Genomic DNA, 19,170 nt, shown 5'->3' with positions numbered 1-19,170 from the left:
TACCCACTGCATATCACTGACGGTTGCCGCATATAAGACGTTGCAGCACCAGTTGCAGGAGGTCAGAAGTGCACACTGCCAAGCGCCATATTGTATGAGAGGGTTTCTACAGGCTGATAAAAATATGTAGCGCATCTCCCATTGTGCCCATAGTGACGGCTTCAGTCGTTTGCGTGTTGAATGTATGCATGAAGCATTCAGCTGCGCTATTACATGCGGGATGAAGAGGGTGCCCATCGGGAAATCTTGAATTGTACTTGGGGGTAGGTCGAGAGTCCGTCTTCCCAAACCTATCCGAACTTAGATGCACTAAAGTTCAAAGGTCGACCCAGGTGGAAATTCCCAAACATTTCTAAATTAAATCTCCTGATAGCGTTATATTCAATAGCAAGTAAGCCCTGAGACCTTATATGCATCTGCTACGTGAGATTTACAGTTCCCACTAACACACCACTGCTAACATTTTTTACTCTCGCGAAACTTTTCATGCTTCCAAGGAATAAACAACTAACACTTCATCGTAACACTTGCTTCACTCCGAATCAATTAATCTGTTCCATTAAACAATCACAGTGAAGGGAATATTTTGTCGTAATCTCCTAACTAGAAGTCAATGAACCGTAAAAACTTTTGTCAATTCTCCATAATACACCGTACCTTCTAAATAAATGAAGAAAAAAGATGCACCAAATACTGTAGAAAATATCTGAATGGACCGGAAATCGGTAGATGTGATGTACATGTACAGACAAACAAATGATTACAATTTCAGAAAAAAATGGATGGTTTATTTAAGAGAAAGAGCTTCATAAAATGAGCACGTCACTAATCCGTTGGTCTACCTCTCACCCTTAAGCAAGCAGTTGTTCGGCTTGGTATTGACTGACAGAGTTTTTGGACGTCCTCCTGAGGGTTGATTGATTGATTGTTTTGGCAAAGGAGACCAGACAGCGATGTCATCGGTCTCATCGGATTAGGGAAGGACGGAGAAGGAAGTCGGCCGTGCCCTTTGAAAGGAGCCATCCCAGCATTTGCCTGGAGCGATTTAGGGAAATCACGGAAAACCTAAATCAGGGTGGCCGGACGCGGGATTGAACCGTCGTCCTCCCGAATGCGAGTTCAGTGTCTAACCACTGCGCCACCTCGCTCGGTCTCCTCCTGAGAGATGTTGTGCCAAACTCTGTCATTAGATCGCCAAAATCCCAAGACGGTTGGAGGCCACTGCCCATAATGCTCCAAAGTCCTCTCTTGAGCAGATATCCGGCGACCTTGCTGGCCAAGATAGGGTTTGGCAAGCACGAAAGCAAGCCGTTTGCGGGTAGGCGTTATCTTGCTGAAATGTAAGCCCAGGCTGGCATACCATGAAGGGCAACAAAACGGGGCTTAGAATATCGTCGACGTACCGCTATGTTGTAAAGATGCCAACGGTGACAACCAAAGAGGTTCTGCTATGAAAAGAGGTAGCACCCCACACCATCATTCCTGGCTGTGAGGCCGTATGGCTGGCGCCAGCCAGTCCCACTGTTGTGCAGTGCGTCTCTAGACGCGTCTTCGGCTTGGAATATCATTGACTGGAGTAGAATTGTGTATAGTGAAAAGTCCTGTCTCGAACTGAGCCTCTGTGACCAGTGGAAAGGTACGAGGAGATCGACAAAGACAGGGTGGAGGTGGGGGAGGACGGACAAAGTGAGAGGGGGGGGGGGGGGGGAGAAGATGGATAGAGAGAGGGAAGAGAAGGAAATTAGGACACACGCTTACATCCAATTCCCATACATATTTATCGAATGTGAAGCATTGTCGAATTTGTAGTAGACTATACGAGTATGTAGGCAGAGAGATTGTGTTAAGAAGTCTCGTGGAGAAAAAAATGTCTAGAGACTACTTGTTTGGTCTTTGTGAATTTACAGAAGTCCTACGACAGAGTTCTACAAGCTAAAACATGGATCAGAATGATAGCGATCCCTTTACGCCAGTTAAACTATTTTATGCAGGCTGTACTATTGCAATAAAGTTTCTCTCCCAAAGCGATTGCAACAATACGGTGCAATAGTTCACAAGCCAGGAGAAGGAAACATAGGAGCATGGGAATATCAGTGAGTTGCTGCATACCGTATACCCTTTTTTTTACAACGGTAAAGTAAGTGTGGCTGAAGATGAACCATATTTGCTTCAAACGATGGGATACGATTGTAGTATATTGGGCTTTGTAATAAACACAAAGAATATAATATACATCTGTAAGTAAAACATAATGAGATATATAACATGAGCATTGAAACAGAAATGTCAAAGGCCTTAAAGCAATTAACTATTTGGACATCACCTTCTCATCAAACGGTCAAAGTACGAATGATAAATGACAAGATAGTTCGGGTTAAAAATACGTCAATCAAACTCTATACTGTGGAACACTGATGAATGAGAAAGAAAACTCGCTTAAGAATGCACTCTGATTAAAAACACATACACACACACACAGTTTGGAGCACTGTAGGTGGTGTGGAACTAGTACCAGGCGGCCATGTGACCCCCCACTGCTGACATAAACACAACAGTGTAGTGGTGTGTACATATCAGTTAGCTGCATGGGATCAGCGCTGTAGGGTGGGTCGACAAAGAGACATGACATAGAGACATAAAGGAGCTACTGTGTTTGAGATGCGTATGATTACACCCTGTATGATGATGCATAGTTTATTATCGTATCCACGCGGATTGACCAAAGTATCTGCAAGGAAAGTTGTACCATTTGCTGCCATGTATAATGGACTGTCTAGGATGGCTATTTGTGGGCAATAATTCTCTGCCAAAAATGGGTGGAGGTACAGCAGCGAAGGCAGCATATGGATACCAGAAATTTTTTATTTCTGTTTGTTTACATTGATTAGATTTTGATGCTGCTAGTGTCAGTGGCAGAAAATACGGCATTTCTTGGTAACTGACCTCCAACCCGGCCCTGTGGGCGTTAGCACCGCCTGTGTACCGCTACCACAGCTGCACTAAGTTGGAGAGGTCTGGTTGATTGGTTTGGTTGATTCGGGGGAAGGGACCAAACAGCAAGGTCATTGGTTCCATCAGATTAGGGAAGAATGGGGAAGGAAGTCGACCTTGCCCTTTCACAGGAACCATCCCAGCATTTACCTCAAGCGATTTAGGGAAATCACGGAAAACTTAAAACAGGATAGCCGGACGCTGGTTTTAACCGTCGTCCTCCTGAATGCTTTGTTTGTCATTATCATCGTGGTATGGGCTGATGACACCAGGCCTTTGGCCATTGCGGCCGTACTCTCCACACTCTGGACCCTGTCACAATCGTCACTGACCTTCACAGCATCCATCATCGTCAGCGCAATCACTCTCGGCCTAGCAGTATCAGTACCCCTGCTCCCTCAGTTATGGATCATGAAGTAAGTCCTGCTGCTACATTGGACTACTCTGTAGTTGCTGACGCTTTTGGGGAAAGAATCTCACAGATCCGTCCTGACAACACGAATGTTGGCTGCCAAGATCCTATAACTTTTCTCGTTGCCCACCAAGCCATTTTGGAAAGGGTACCCTCTGAAATTGTCAACGACTCGCAGTATCCTGGTGCTGTGAGCTGATGCCTCCGCCAAAAGAGGGCAGTGATACTGTTGAGGAAAAGTATATTCCAAATCTGGAGGAGAACTAACATCGCAGGGCGATTCAATCGCAGAGTGGTATGAAATTTTTAGCAAGAGGGTCATATTGGTCTGTTTTTGCAAAATTCGGGAAAGAGGATTGGCTGAGGCACTCAGCCATCTACTCCACCCTGATACCCACTCGCATGTCAGCAACCCAGTTAATGGGCATTCCAGTTTCATTTCCTTCCAAAAGATATTGCCGCTAAACAGACGTATATTAATGTCCAGATTCTGGACATGAATATTGCTTAACATGATCATTTTTGACTTGCGCCAGAAATTAGCAGTAACATGCCCAGCATACCAGCACATACAAAACATCTCATGTCTGCAAGCATTATAACTTCAAAGGCATCTCATTCCCTGCAAATCTCCAGGACCTATCAAAATTCAAGAGATAGGACCCAGACTATCCAGTCCACTTGTACAACCTGGAGGTTAATGATAGCAAGCTGGAAGACGAAGGTGAGCACCAGCACACTGTGCGGAAGAAAGAAGTCAAGCAAAAAGTGGTTGGACTGTACTACCTTTAAAAATTAGCTGATCAACATCCCAAACAAAGAGATTTGTTGCTATTCTCTGAGGGTCATAAGCAACATTACATATGGATCAAAAACATGTCCTGCCTACTTTCTGCCCAGTTATCGGAACATGACGGTGAAATGTACTTTTACTGCAGACACATTAACTCTTTTACCAGGAGTGAGTGTTTGGAAAGGCATCTGAATGACTGTTCTAGCCGGGAACCGATGCATTTCTACTGAGGATAAAGATCCTTAAAATTCAAAAACGCCAACCACCAGGAGCGATAATTCTTCGCCATATACGCAGAGTTTGAGTGTCAGTTGACTATCATATGTTTGGCCTTCCGTTGGATAGAATAATGGAGACTCCACGCAGAGACCACTACCATTTAACGAGTAAATTCCACAGTGGAGTCTACAGTGCTGGAAATTTGAAGTACCAACTGCCATGGCACATACTTGTCTACGTCCGTAATTTGACCAGCTATGATGCTTACTTTATTGTTGAGAACTTGGGTGACTTCGGTTTCAAGGGTGATAAGATCAATGTCATTCCTGACGCCGTCGAAAAGCACATTTCATTTTACGATAAAATCACGCCTACAATAAAACTCTGCTTTCCGGATCCACTATGTTTCACGCACGCAGCACTTCAAAAACTTGCTGAGGCAATGTGTCAGGAGGACATGTATATTACTAAATGCAGGTTCCGATGAGACAAAGTACCAGCTTGTGATGAAGAATGGGCTCTTCCCCTACCAATCCCTGGATTTGATGGAGAGACCCTATAAAACAACATTGCCCAACATAACCGCATTCTCCAGTAAACTGAGAAAAACAGCCTAATGACTACCGAGTATGAGCACACAGAGAACGTTTAGCAGGGTTTCAACATCCCTGGTTTAGGACAATGTGCCAGATTACACATGAACACCGATGTACACGTGCTCGCAGACATCTTTGAGAAGTTCTGGGCTGTATACATGGGCGCATACTTCCTAGGTCCTGCCTTCTTTCTCACAGCGTTAGGGTTTCTGTGGAACGTAATGTTAAGCAGAACACATGTCGACATTGAATGAGTGAGGAGGAGTACAGGCTAACTCACAATTTAGGTTACATGCTTTACTTGGATGCAAGCAACCTGTACAGGCACATCGTGCAGGAATCTCGGCCAATTGGTTATTACCGATGGGTGTCCAAAGGAGAAATTATCAGACTGAAGGTAAAGATAATAAATGTGTCTGAGAATTCTGATAAGGAATATGCCCTCGAGGCAGACCTGCAATATCGTGCCCATTTGCATGACACGCACAGTAACTTCCTGCTGTGTACTGTAATATTAGTAATTTTCGCCTCACAAACATTAATATACGCTCAATAGTAAACGCCTGATGGCCTAAAGTTATCGAACAATTGTAAAGTAAAAGAAATGAACCATCGCATAGCATCGACAGAAACTATTATTCTTTATCTTTACCGTTCTTGCGCGGTGCCAGTAAATCTCTATGTACATGTATCGATTAATGGTGTAAAAAAGAATTCTGTTGTTTCAAGACAAATGAGGCTTTTGGCGCCTCACCTTTTACTGTTTGTATTCCATGAGAGGCGGACGCGGACTTGCTGCGTTCCACAACTGTATATTATATTTGATGTGAAAATATTGAGTGAATATGCTAATTGTTATTTTTTTCCAATCACAAAAGATGTAGTTTCTTGTAACTGATATCGAACAGACAGCATCCAGAGGACATTTTGACTGTTATGTATAAAGTATTTAACCACAATGGTCATCTATTGTAACTTAATATGAAAAGGTACGTAGCATTAAAAAAAACGTGTGTTAAAGATAAGTGTGCTTATTTTCGTAAATTAACCTTGATGAGTCCATCTCCTTATTTACTTAACTTAATTATTTTGTGTTACTTCATCATCAGAAATTACGATCACGCTGATGGGCCGAACGCAGCATGAGGCAGAAGGAACATTATCGTTTTCCTATTATTTCTGAACCAACTCTTTTTTAATTGTGTAGTGTTGCATTTTTTTTAAAGTCTATAAATCTTCTGGTCCCTTAGTGTTGATCCGGGTATGACTACATCGCGACTATAAAAATGCACAGAAATGATAATGTTTCTTCCGAGCGATCTCAAATATATATATATATATATATCAATATGCTGCTCTTATTCAGGTATTCAATGGTCAACGTATGTTATTATAATAGCGTAATAAATCCCTGATTCTGTTGCCAAGTGGCCCACCAAAATATTCATTTTTTCGACATTAAAAAAAAAAGTAACAATTCTTTTTATTTTTGTCCCCCAAGAGCAACGCTACAGTACAGAGTACCTAATCCCACATAAAGGTTCTATCCCCAAGATAGTGACAATGCTGGGAGACAAACACATATTTCTGTACTATGGAAACCTATATTAGTGTTTCAGGTTACAGATGAAACTTGTTAGAATCACCCATGGTATATACTTTCACTAATCACACTTGTTGAAGGAGTGCATTGATTTAAACGTCGAAAAAAGGACCCTTGCGACGCGTGACTTCGAAAAAGATTTTTATAAATAAATAAACCACGTAGTTTTCGAAAAAACAATGGGTCACGTTAAGGAATAACGCGAAATTCATTTACTTTACCGTTGGGGTGGACAGGTGACTACATCGCCAGGCCAAGTTCGAGCAGGCTATCATCTTGAAACAAGGACTAGTCGCTGTGGAGATGGGTATGATTTCATTGCAGTTCACGAAGTCTATCTGTATTGGTATGTGAGTTCTGGCTCTCTCCAAACTCCACGTGTACTGATTTCATTATGAGTTTGCGAAGCCAGACTTCGCTGATCCAAAATTATTTTATACAAATGCAGATAGTTTCATCTTTTGGGCGAAAGGCTGCAATCCGTATGAAGTAATTAGGTACAATCCTGAGACATTCGACATGTCTGTATATGCAGCCAATAATTATTGTAGAATAACACCTCAAAACAAAAATGTTATCTGACCAATGAAAGGGAAGCGAATGGTATGCAGGCTGTGGATTTTGTGGGACTCAGGTCGAAGATGTATGCACACGATAAAATTAATAGATACGGTTTCCACTCAGAAACATGCTAATGGCGTGCATCATTCAGCCTCAAAGGCTATCTCGATAGAGGATTACAAGAGATGCTTGCTCAAGGGCGTTGGCGCTGCTATGCAAATGGTGTGTCAAGTAGTTTTTCTATCGAGGGATCGTGATGTACATACCACATTGGAGGTGAAAGTCGTATCATGATGACAAACGATGCATGCATGAGGATGGGATTGGAATCCTCCTGTACTCACACTATTCTTTGAACGATTGAGTGTGTGGCTAGTTAATTTATTTGTAAATAGTGGATGTGGACGTGGTATAGATGGATGAATCGTTTTTCGCAAGTGTGTGTGTGTGTGTGTGTGTGTGTGTGTTTTCATGTAAATACTTTTTTCTCACCTGCTGCTGCTAATCCCATTTCTCACACATTGTAAATAGAAAAAAATGATCGAAAAAAACAATTAAAGTGTAAATATTGTATGCTGAAACTGAAAAAAGTTGTAAAAAAATTAAAGCTAACAAATTCTATGATATAATTTTTAATACTTTGCAAGTTAATTTGCTGCAACCTATTTCCTGACCCTTTCCATAAAGAAAAAAATGTTGTTTATGACAAACCTCATCCTCTCCCTGTGGTGTCCAGCAGCTGAATGAAGCCACACACTCAGGTGCTCAAGTTATAAAAGCAGGAGTGGAGGAGGAGGTGGATTCTGAATCCCATTGGCCCAAAGGGTGACCACCAATTTCCCACCCGGCGGCAATGTGACCAGTTCCCGGAAGTGGATTGAACTTCTGGAGGCAGTAAATCAGGTTAGTGGGGGCTGAGCGTGAATACACCTAGAGCAATTGCCTCAGGTGTAACCTGATATCCGCCTCAACGTCAAGTGTAACCTGATATCCGCCTCAACGTCAAGTGTAACCTGACAGCGGCAGTGCCTCAGGTGTGTGGGCAGATGTGGTTGGAGGGTAGAAGTGTGTGGGCATGATGTGTAGCCTGATACTATTGATCATGTGTTACCTAATACCACATCTCAAGGCCAAATACAACCTGACATCAGAAGTGAATCATTAATATGGTTATTAACAAATCTGGGCTTGTACCAGCAATACACCAAGTGTGTGGGTACGATGGAAGTTCCGCTGGATGACCTTGAATAGAAGTAGCATGTCAATCATCATATACACTGCTATCGATATGAAAGGCTGCTCAAAACTTGCGTCATGTCACCGACGCAGGCCTATGGGGGCAGTATTATGCTGAGGAAGACATTCACCTGGGCTTCCATGCGACCCGTAGCAGTAATAAAAGGGGCACTGACGGCTGTGCATCCCATGAATGTTATTGTGCACCATCTATGTGCCTAATATCTTCCCTGAAAGCGACGACCTCGTCCAGCAGGGTAGTTTCCATGTCACAGGGCGAGAATCGTGCTACAGTGGTTTGAGAAACTTGATAGTGATCTCATGTTGATGTCCTGGCACCAAATTTTGCCTGATCTGAACCCGATGGAGAACATAAGGTACGCTATTGGGCGCCAGCTCTGCGCTGAAAAACCACAGGCCATAATTTGCAAAAACTGCCTCACTTCTGCGTAGACATTTCGTGCAACACACATCCAGAATGCCGTGCAGGACTTGTGATCCCATTCCAAGCAGAATCGCTACTGTTATGCTTGGTTATAGTGTCTGGCTCGTCAATGACTGTCACAAGCATAGGCTACCGCCAAAGGTGGCGGAGTATTTATGCTATAATGTCTACAGAGGACATTACAGATTCCATACGTAAAACAATTTGGATGAAGTTAATCATCAAAGGTACGGTATGTGAAACATAGTAATCTGATACTTTTATCAATCACCCACGTCAGGAGCTGTAGTGGTAGTGTACATCATTGAAACCTCAGAGAACATACATTGTGCAGTCCCATTAATGTGTCCGGACCACTGTGAGATGTGCAGGAAGAGGGTCAATGAGGTTCTGAAGGTATTGACAGCGATGTGGAATCAAGCCTACTCCAGTGCCGTGGCCAGCTGCGCTAGCTAGGTTTCTCGGTTGAGGACCCGTGGCGAGAACTGCCCGATCGAGGTGGTCCCACAGATTATCGATTGGGTTTTAATCGGGGTGTTTGGTGGCCAGGGGAGTGTGGCAAATTCATCCTGGTTCCCCTCGGACCATGCACGTACACTGCGAGCTGTGTGACACATTTCATTGTCCTTCTGGTAGATGCGATCGTGCCGAGGAAATACAAACTGCATGTAGAGTTGGACATGGTCCTCACGGATAGACGCTTACTGGTGTTCATCCACTGAACCTTCCAGGATGATGAGATCTCCCAAGGAATGCCATGAAGACATTCCCCAGACCGTAGCGCTCTCTCCTCCAGCCTGGACCCTTCTGACGATTGTTGCAGTGTGTTTGCTTTCAGGCGTTTCACGCAGTAGACGCCAACAGTCATCTGTCTGATGGAACATAAAACGGGATTAATCCGAAAAGTCCACCTGTCGTCACTCAGGGGACGTCCAGTTGTGATACTGGCTTTCAAATTCCAACCTTCGTCGCCGATGAACGTGAGTCAGCATGGGTGCATGAACCAGTTACCTGCTGCGGAGAGTCACATGCAGATACGTTCGCTGAACGGTCGTTGATGAGACGCTGTTAGTAGCCCCTTGGTTCATCTGGACGGGTAGTTTATCAACATTTGCACGTCTGTTCGCCCATACACATCTCGGCAATTGTCATTCACCCCTATCATCTATGGCCCATCGTGCACCACAGTTGCCTTAGCACTCGTTTTTGGTTAGCGCTATTTTGCCATGCACAGCATACATTAACCACAGCGAAGCGCAAACAGTTTACAAACTTAGCCGTTTCGGAAATGCTTCCACCCTTGGCCCGAAGGCCAATGGTCATGCCCTTTTGGGCGTGAGAGAAGTCGCTTCTTTTTCGCATTACGACAACGACTGCACCCCCCACCCCTCACCCCCGCCCGACATACTCTCTACTGCTAGCGCTGCCACCTGCTTTTTCTGAGTGGTTTATTGCACGTTGATATCTAACATAGGTGGTGATCTCATTAATTTGACTGGACCATGTATTATTTTAACAGGAGGAGATTTCAACTTCCCAGCAGTATAATGGAAGATATATGTGATTAAAACTGGTGCCAGAGGCAGAGATTCATGTGTAATTGTTATGAATTCCTTGTCTGAAAATTACGTCGAGGAGAGAGAGAACCGATGCATAAGGGCAGTCTTTTAGACCTTCTAGTAACTAACAGACACAATCTTGTCAAATCAGTTAAGAGGATGGTATCAGTAATCATAAGGTTGTGATACCATCAATGAGTATGGGTTCTGCAAGCAAGGTTTAGAAAGGTACGAAAATATTTTTATTTAGCAGCAGTGGCACGATGTAGATTGCAGAATATCTGGGTAGCAGCAATGTTAAATATTTATCTCTGAGAACTAAGATATGGAACACGAACGGCTAAAACTCATACGCATTGTTCATTATGTCTTAAATAAGTATATGTCGAGCAAGGTACGCTGTGTTTCAGTAACCGTCTTAAAAAGATTCTACGAAAGTAAAGGTTGCTTCATCTCCGATTTAAGCAAAGTCAGATCCTAGATGGCAAACGAAACCGGAAAGAAGTCAAAACGATAGTAAGGGGAGCAACGTGGGAGGGATTCAATGAATTCGGAGGTAACATTTTACCGAACTATCTGACTAAAATCCGGAAAATTTTGGTTTTACGTAAAGTTAGTAAATGGGTCGAGATCATCTATTCAAGTCATTCAGTGTTCATCCTGGCACCGAAACAGAAGATGACAAAGAGATGGGCAAAATACCGAATTCAGTCCTCCGAAATCAATCGTCGCACCAACGCTGTAATGACAGGTAATGATATAAACGATCGCGAGTTAGAAAATAAACAAAAAGTGTTTAACAGTGGAAAGGCAACTGGATCGGACGAGACAACAGTGAGGTTCTACGGAGATTACGCAAAAGAGCTTGCGTCACTTCTAGCAGCAGTTTGTGACTGGCCGCCGAGCAACTAAGAGTACCTAGTGACTGGAAAAAAGCGCAGTTTTCAAAACGAGGCATCGTACAGATGACAGGCCTATGTCGATACGTCACTCTGCTTCAGAAATACTAAACATGTTTTATGTCTCGCATTTGGCGGTTTCAGAGAACGAGAATTCCCTCGGTATAAATCAATATACCGGGTGGTTGTAATTATAAACTTTCCATATTTAACACGTTATAACACGGGAACTAATAACATACGAGTACCAAACTTGGTAGCATTAATGTCAAGAGGATGGGGAAGAGAAATAATACAGACTCAGTTTAACTGAAACACTTTTGATTTGCTGCTAAAGGGGCTCAATATGACGCTCATCAGTATCCATAAGAGTCTGAAAGCGCAGGATTGCCTTCTGCACAGCAGAACGAAGCATGTCCATAGGTATGCTGGCTACCTCTCTTGATATGCTGCGCTTCAGATCAGCACACGTGTGAATGTTCCCCCGGCAAACCCTATCCTTCAGGTAGCCCCACAACCAGAAATCACAGGAAGTAAGGTCAGGTGATCGTGCTGGCCAAGCATTTGCAAACGATCGGCTGATAATTCGATCGTTCCCAAATGTGTTTCGGAAAAGCAAGTGAACTTCATGAGCGATATGCGGTGGGGCCCCATCTTGCACGGAAACTGTTGAGTTCAATGCTTCTCTTTCCTGTAGGGCGGATATGATATGCTGGCGAAGCACATCGCAGTAATGCTGGCCGGTCACTTTGCTCGTCTTTGGTCCCTGAGCGCCAGCCTGTTCAAAAAAGAATGGACCAATGATGAACGTAGCCATGAAGCCACACCACACGGTGACAAGTTCACCGAACAGAGGAACTTCATGCACAGTGACTGGAGGTGAAGATCCTCACATTCGGCAGTTCTCCGTGTTCACCTCAACCGTCAGAGAAAAATGAGCTTCGACTGTCTATAGGATGGTCCAGAGCCAGCCCTCGTCAATTTCAGTCCTTGCAAGAAAGTGGAAAGGGAAGTCAACGCGTCATTGTGCGTCCTGTGGTGCAAGCTACTGTACGATATGGATCTTTTACGGACACTATTTGAGAATGTCAATTGATCATTGACATCCAACCATGTCTTATGGTTACTTTTTATCATCATGCAGTGTATACTTACGACCTAGTAGTAACGTCGGAAGCCCCACGAGATTATATTTTAACTAAGATGGTTGTCTAAATATAACCGAAACCGGTCACCTACGTTATTGAGACATAAGTGTTGTGATCAAGACTGAACTTTAGTTATAATGTAATACTCTATTGATCACTGTTTCCAAAAATGTTTACCAAAACTCCATGAGATTGTTCCCAGACTATGCCGTTGTTTATAGCAAGGTATCAACGCCAGAACACGAAGGCAAATGCAGGAAAACTTGCAGAGGTTCGACGATTGGTACAGAGACCAGAAGCTGACACTGAATGTTACTGAACATATTGTGAGCAAAAAGGCGAATAATTTCACTATTGTTCGCTTACTCTCCAGTCGAGAAATCACTTAAACAGTAACTGCCGTAGAATACCTCAAAGTAACAGTCCGGAGCGGCATCGCGAGGAATGTCCACATAAAACAAATAGTAAGAAAGAAAGACGCCAGGCTGAGAATCATTGATGGACCATTAAAGAAATGTAATTCATTTTCGTGGTCGACTGATTCTTGGGTATTGCTCACCAGTCTAGGATCCTTACCAAGTTGGATTTATAAACACACAGAAGACTCAACGACGAGCGGAGCGTTCCGTCACGGATCGTTTCTTGGCGCGAGAGTGTTACAGAGACGCTCAAAAAACTCTACTGGCAGACGCTATGAGAGAGCCATTCTGCACCATACAGACGTCTGGTGCTGAAATTCCGAGAGTACATTCCGGGAGAAGTCGGGCACGTAAATCTTCCGAAATGACCACGACAAGAAAATCAGAGATCTGAGAAATTAGAACTCATGCGGAAGTTTATCGACTCTATCGACGTATCATTCGTGAATGGTGCGCCTCGATAGCTGAGTAGCAGCCTGCACGGTAGTTCAGCGTGTTCGGTCAGAGGGTTAGCCGCCCTCTGTAATAAAAAACAAAACAAAAAAAAACTGAGTTAATGGCAAGACGATGAACTAGAACAAGCGTCCTGGGACGTCCGCCCCAAACACACAGAACGAACAATCAAGAACAAAATGAGATAAAAGACGTGGTCAGCGCGATGGAATGCCATGCGAAAGTGGGCCGCGTTCGATTCCCAGCTGGGTCGGAGGTTTTCTCTGCTTAGGGACTGGGTGTTGTGTTGTCTTCATCATCGTCTCATCATCCCCATCGACGCCCAAGTCCCCGAGGTAGCGTCAACCAATAAGACTTGCACCAGGCGGTCGGCCTACCCGGCGGGAGGCCCTAGCCAGACATTTCATTCGTGAACGGAACAACGGAGAGGTGCCAGAAGCATCCTCTGACACAAACCGTAAGGTGCTTGCGGAGTACAGATGAACATCCAGTGACCTATTAGGATTTTTATGGATTTAGTCGTCAGTGCACATATTTGAGATTTGGGGAAAGTAACCGCTGTGGCATTTTTACATCTCATAACTACAAAGAGGCCTTACTATATCGACTGTGAGCATAGCGATAGGGATTAGTGGTCAAAACGTCATAATAGCCACGACGGTTACTAAAATTAATAAATTTGACAAAAAGGCTAGGGGAGGTTCTACGCTGGAGGAAGCGGGTAAGCATTTGTTGGCATCCTACTTAGAAAATGAAGGGGACGTCGTTTAGTTCCACTGTGATGTAAGGGAAAATTTGAAACTGATTATCAGTCGCATTCTGGAGAAGCACGTGCCAAGTAAGTGTACTACTAGCGAAAAAGATCCACCGTGGTGTAATAACAAAATTCGGGAAATGCTGAGGAATCGAGACTGCACTCTCGGCTCACGAACGGACGCATAACTATCGACAGCAAAAGTTGGTAGAAACTGAAGCCTCTCTAAAAAGACTGATGCGCTTTAAACTTGGGAAGGGAGCTTTAAACTTCCATCGTCATATGGTGTGAACTCTGAAAAACTCTGGTCCTGCCTAAAATCGCTCAGCGGGTCGAAGGCTTCTATTTAGCCATTCGTAAAACAATCTGGCGTGCAATCGAAGACAGCAAAAGGAAAGCTTAAGTTTTTAAGTTCGTGTTTAAAAAGTCATTTTCGCAGGAGGCTCGTACGGGCGATCATCGTTTGACCAGAACACAAACTCACACAGAAATAGGCATTCCTGGCTTTGCAAAGCAGCTGAAAGAATCGGTAACAAATAATTCAACAGATCCAGATTTTTTTACACAGAGTTCAAATGTTCAAATGTGTGTGAAATCTTATGGGACTTTACTGCTAAGGTCATCAGTCCCTAAGCTTACACACTACTCAACCTAAATTATCCTAAGGACAAACACACACACACACCCATGCCCGAGGGAGGACTCGAACCTCCGCCGGGATCAGCCGCACAGTCCATGACTGCAGCGCCTTAGACCGCTCGGCTAATCCTGCGCGGCTTACACAGAGTACTCTTTGGCATTGCCACCTCGCTTAGCTATCGTCTATCACGAGTCTCTTACCGAGCGGGGCGTTCGAAACGACTGCAAGAAGTGCAGATGACTCCTATTCATAAGAAGCGCAAAAGAAAGGACCCGTAAAATTACATATCAATATCCATAACGTCGGTTAGCAGAATTCTTGAGAATTTTCAGAGTGCGAATATAATAAATTTTCTTGAGAGACAAAAGCTTCCATCGACTTTCAATACGCATTTAGAAAGCGTCTCCTGTGCAAAACCAAGTTTATCCTTTCCTCGCACGGTGTCCTACAATCGATGGGTGGAAAGCAACAGGTAGATTCCATATTCCAATATTTTCGGAAAGCGTTGGACACAGTGTCACGCTTCCGACTATTGACCAAGTTCTGAGAATACGGAATAGGTTCTCAGACATGTGAGTGGCTCGAATACATTTTAGGTAATGGGACCCTGTAAGTTGTCCTGAACGGCGAGTTTTCTTCGGACACGTAGGTATCGTCAGGAGTACGCCATGGAAGTGGACAGGACCGCTCTTATTCTGTATACACATAACTGTTTTGCCAGACAGGGTGAGCAGCAATCTGCGACTGTGTGACGATGACAGTGTAGTGTACTAGAAAGAGTCTTCTTTGAATGACTGTAGAAAGGTGCAGGCTGACTTGAATGGACGTTCTATTTGGTGTGATGCAAATATGCAAAACTGTGAGTTAATGTAGATGAACAGGAGAAACACTCTCGAAATTTTCGAGTACTGTGTTAGAGAGGAGTGCTGCTTCATAAAGTGACGTCGATTAAATATCTAGGCGTAACTAAGCAAAGCCGCATAAAATGGAGCTACCAAGTAAGGTTGTTTGTAGGGAAGACATATGGTAGACTTCGGATTGTTGTTGTTGCTACTGTGGTAGTCTTCAGCCCGAAGACAGCTTTGGTCCAGTGCAAACCTCTTCATCTCTGTACAGCCGCGAGGGGTAGCCGCGCGGTCTAAGGAGTCTTGTCACTGTCCGTGCGGCTACCCCCGTCGGAGGTTCGAGTCCTCCCTCGGGCATGAGTGTTTGTGGTGTCCATAGCGTAATTTAGTTGAAGTTAGATGAAGTAGTGTTTAAGCTTAGGGACCGGTGACCTAAGCAGTTTGGTCCCATAAAATCTTACCACAAATTTACAACTTTTGTCTCTGCATAACTACTGCAAACTTCATTCATTTGCACCTGGTTACTGTTTTCAAGCATCAACAATTTTTGCCCCTCACACTTCGCTTCAATACAGACTTGACGATTTATTGATGCTTCAGGATTTGTCCTATCAACCGATCCCTTCCTTTAGTCAGGTTGTGCCATAAACAGTTTTCTTTTTTCGAAATTGATTCAATACCTCTTCATTTGTTAATCGACCTACCCATCTTATCTCTGGCGTTCTTCTGTAATATCACATTCCAAAATTCGTAATCTCTTCTTGACTTGTCTGCTTATCGTCGCGTTTCGCTTCCATACTACTACATTAAAGATATCCTAACACTTAAATTGGTTTTAGGTGTTAATAAATTCCCCTTTTTCATAAACCCTTTTCTTGCTTTAGTCAATCTGTATTTTGTATCCTCTCTACTTTGGCCATCATCAGTTATTTTGTATTCCCAAACAACAAAACTCATCTACTATTTTTACTGTCTCATTTCCTAATTTAAACTCGGCATCATCGGACTTAATTCGACTACATTCCATTACATTTGTTTTACTTTTATTGATGTTCATCTTATAATCTCTTTTCAAGAAACTGTCCATTCCATTAAACTTCTCTTCCAATAATTTTGACATCTCTCATAGAAATACAGTTTCATCAGCAAATGTTAAACGTTTGTTTCTTCTCTCTGAACCTAAAAATTCTCTTTACAAACTTCTCCTGGGTTTCCTTCACACCTGTACAGATTGAATAACAGTTGGGAGGTGGTACAACCTCGTCTCCAGGGAAAATATGCCTACATTTATCGGCAACCATCAAACTGATCGTCTTCGAGACCGTCTTGCACCTGTTTTCCCGTCTTTCTGTAAATAATTCGTGTCAGTATTTTGCAACCTTAACGTATTGCACTGATGATTCGGTAGTATTCAAACTTGTCAGCCTTCTATGGAATTGGAGTTATTACATTCTTCTTGATGTCTGGGAATACTTCGCCTGATTAATATACCTTGCACACCAGATGGAATAATTTTGCTATTGCTTACTCTCCCAGGGATTTCTACAATTCTCAAAGAATGTCGTTTACTCTAGCAGACTTGTTTCCACTTAGGACATTCAGTTCTCTGTCAAATTCATTTCGCATGATCATATCTCCCATTTCATCTTCATCTACTTCCTCACATCTGTCTGTAATATTGCCCATTAATTTGTTTCCCTTATATAAAAATTTTATGTATTCATTCCACCTTGCAGCTTTCCCTTCTTTGCTTAGTACTGGCTTGCCATTTGAGATCTTGATATCCATACAGCTGCTTCTCTTTTCTCTAAAGATCATTTTAATTTTCTTATAGGCATTATCTATCTCAAGTTATGCATGCTTCTGCCGTTTTGCATTCTTCCCCTAGCAGTTTTTGCCTAACCATTTTGCACTTTCTGACAATCTCATTTGTTAGACATCTGTATTCCCTTTCGCTTGCTACATTTCCTGTTTTCTTATATTTTCTCCTTTCGTCAGTTAAATTCAGTGTCTCCTGTGCTATCCAGGGATTTCTACTAGGAGTTGTTTTCCTAGCCTCTGCTGCCTTCGCTATTTCATCTCTCAAAGGTATTGCGTTCTTTTCTCCTGTTTCGGACCAATGTCATCCGGTAGGTTCGATCAACACACGAGCATTAGAAAAACGTTCCATGAACTCGAATGGGTCTCCCTGGGAAGATGAACACGTTCTTTTCGCGAAGTACCATTGACAAAGTTTAAAGAACAGTCATTTGCGATAGACCGCAGAAAGACCACTCCCACCAACATACATTCCACGTAAAGCTCACGAATATAAGAGAAATCAGGGCTCACACGGAAGTGTGTAGATAGTCGTTTTTCCCTCCGATCTACGAGTCAAACAGGGAAGGCAACGACTAGCTCTGGTACAAGGCACCCTCCAACATGCAACGTTTGGTGGATGGTGGAATATGTAGGTTGTGATGTAGATATCACAGTAGTATTCACGTGGGAGCAGAGAAAGTATGAAGAACGTACGTCACGATAGTGCGATGGGAATTTGAACCCCGCTTTTCCTGAATACTCGTACATCAGTACTATCTCCCTCGATAACTCTCCGTGGAGTGTTCCGTACATCCTTCATTCTCCGTTAACCGATTACAGCTAAACTAACCTGAATGTTTTCTTATATCTCAACGTCTGATTGGCCGGTGTAATATGAACATTCAGTATAATCACTTGATCTTGTACAAACATATTACTAAACTGTTTCACTTTAATAACTATAATGGACCCGAAGGTCAGAGAACACTTCATGCTCCTAAGTGTCTTCATTTAGCACTAATCTGCTTTACCTGAAAAATGATTTAGTTGAATTCTGCTTCTTTCTGATGGTATTTGGAAGTATGAACACAACAACCAAATTATTTATAAATAATAGACAGTTCTGCAGTATTTTGATTTTTCAGTCATTAGTAATAGCAATGAAGGTTCTCTTTAAATCTGGAAGTCACGGAATTCGATGTGTGTGTGTGTGTGTGTGTGTGTGTGTGTGTGAGTGTGTGTGTGTGAGAGAGAGAGAGAGAGAGAGAGAGAGAGAGAGAGAGTCTGTGTGTGTGTGTGTGTGTGTGTGTGGTAAAAGGAAACCATCCATTAAAACAGCAAGTTAGTTCTAATTTTTAAGACCGAAAAAAATTTGTGCAAATGTAAAATTGTTCTGTATAATCTGTTGAAATCAGTTTATTTTCGTGCGTATTTTAGTAAACTTTTGCTTTTCCTGTCTGTCTGCTGATTCTACTCTAACAATTTCAGCCTTAAATGGTTGTTGAAAAAACAGATATCTTGTATACTGAAAACAATAATCCTGAGTTTCTAGTTTTTCGTTTATCAGGAAGTAAATTTTATACAGTGTAAATACAGATATTTAAGTAGAGTGGAGGTATTCTGATTCAAGGAGCACTTGTCTCCACATACTCTAATATTCACTTTGTAGTTCATTCTAGCGCCTGACAGTTCACGGAAGCGCTTTTCATGAACCGAAAGGACTGCTTGCCTTGTTCTCGTCTAATCTTCTACTTTGTATCTGTTTTACAAAGTTATATGTTATTATATATTATTTCT

The sequence above is a fragment of the Schistocerca piceifrons genome, chromosome 2, assembly GCF_021461385.2.
Source record: "Schistocerca piceifrons isolate TAMUIC-IGC-003096 chromosome 2, iqSchPice1.1, whole genome shotgun sequence".
Taxonomy (NCBI): Eukaryota; Metazoa; Arthropoda; class Insecta; order Orthoptera; family Acrididae; genus Schistocerca; species Schistocerca piceifrons.
This window is presented reverse-complemented; position numbering follows the sequence as displayed.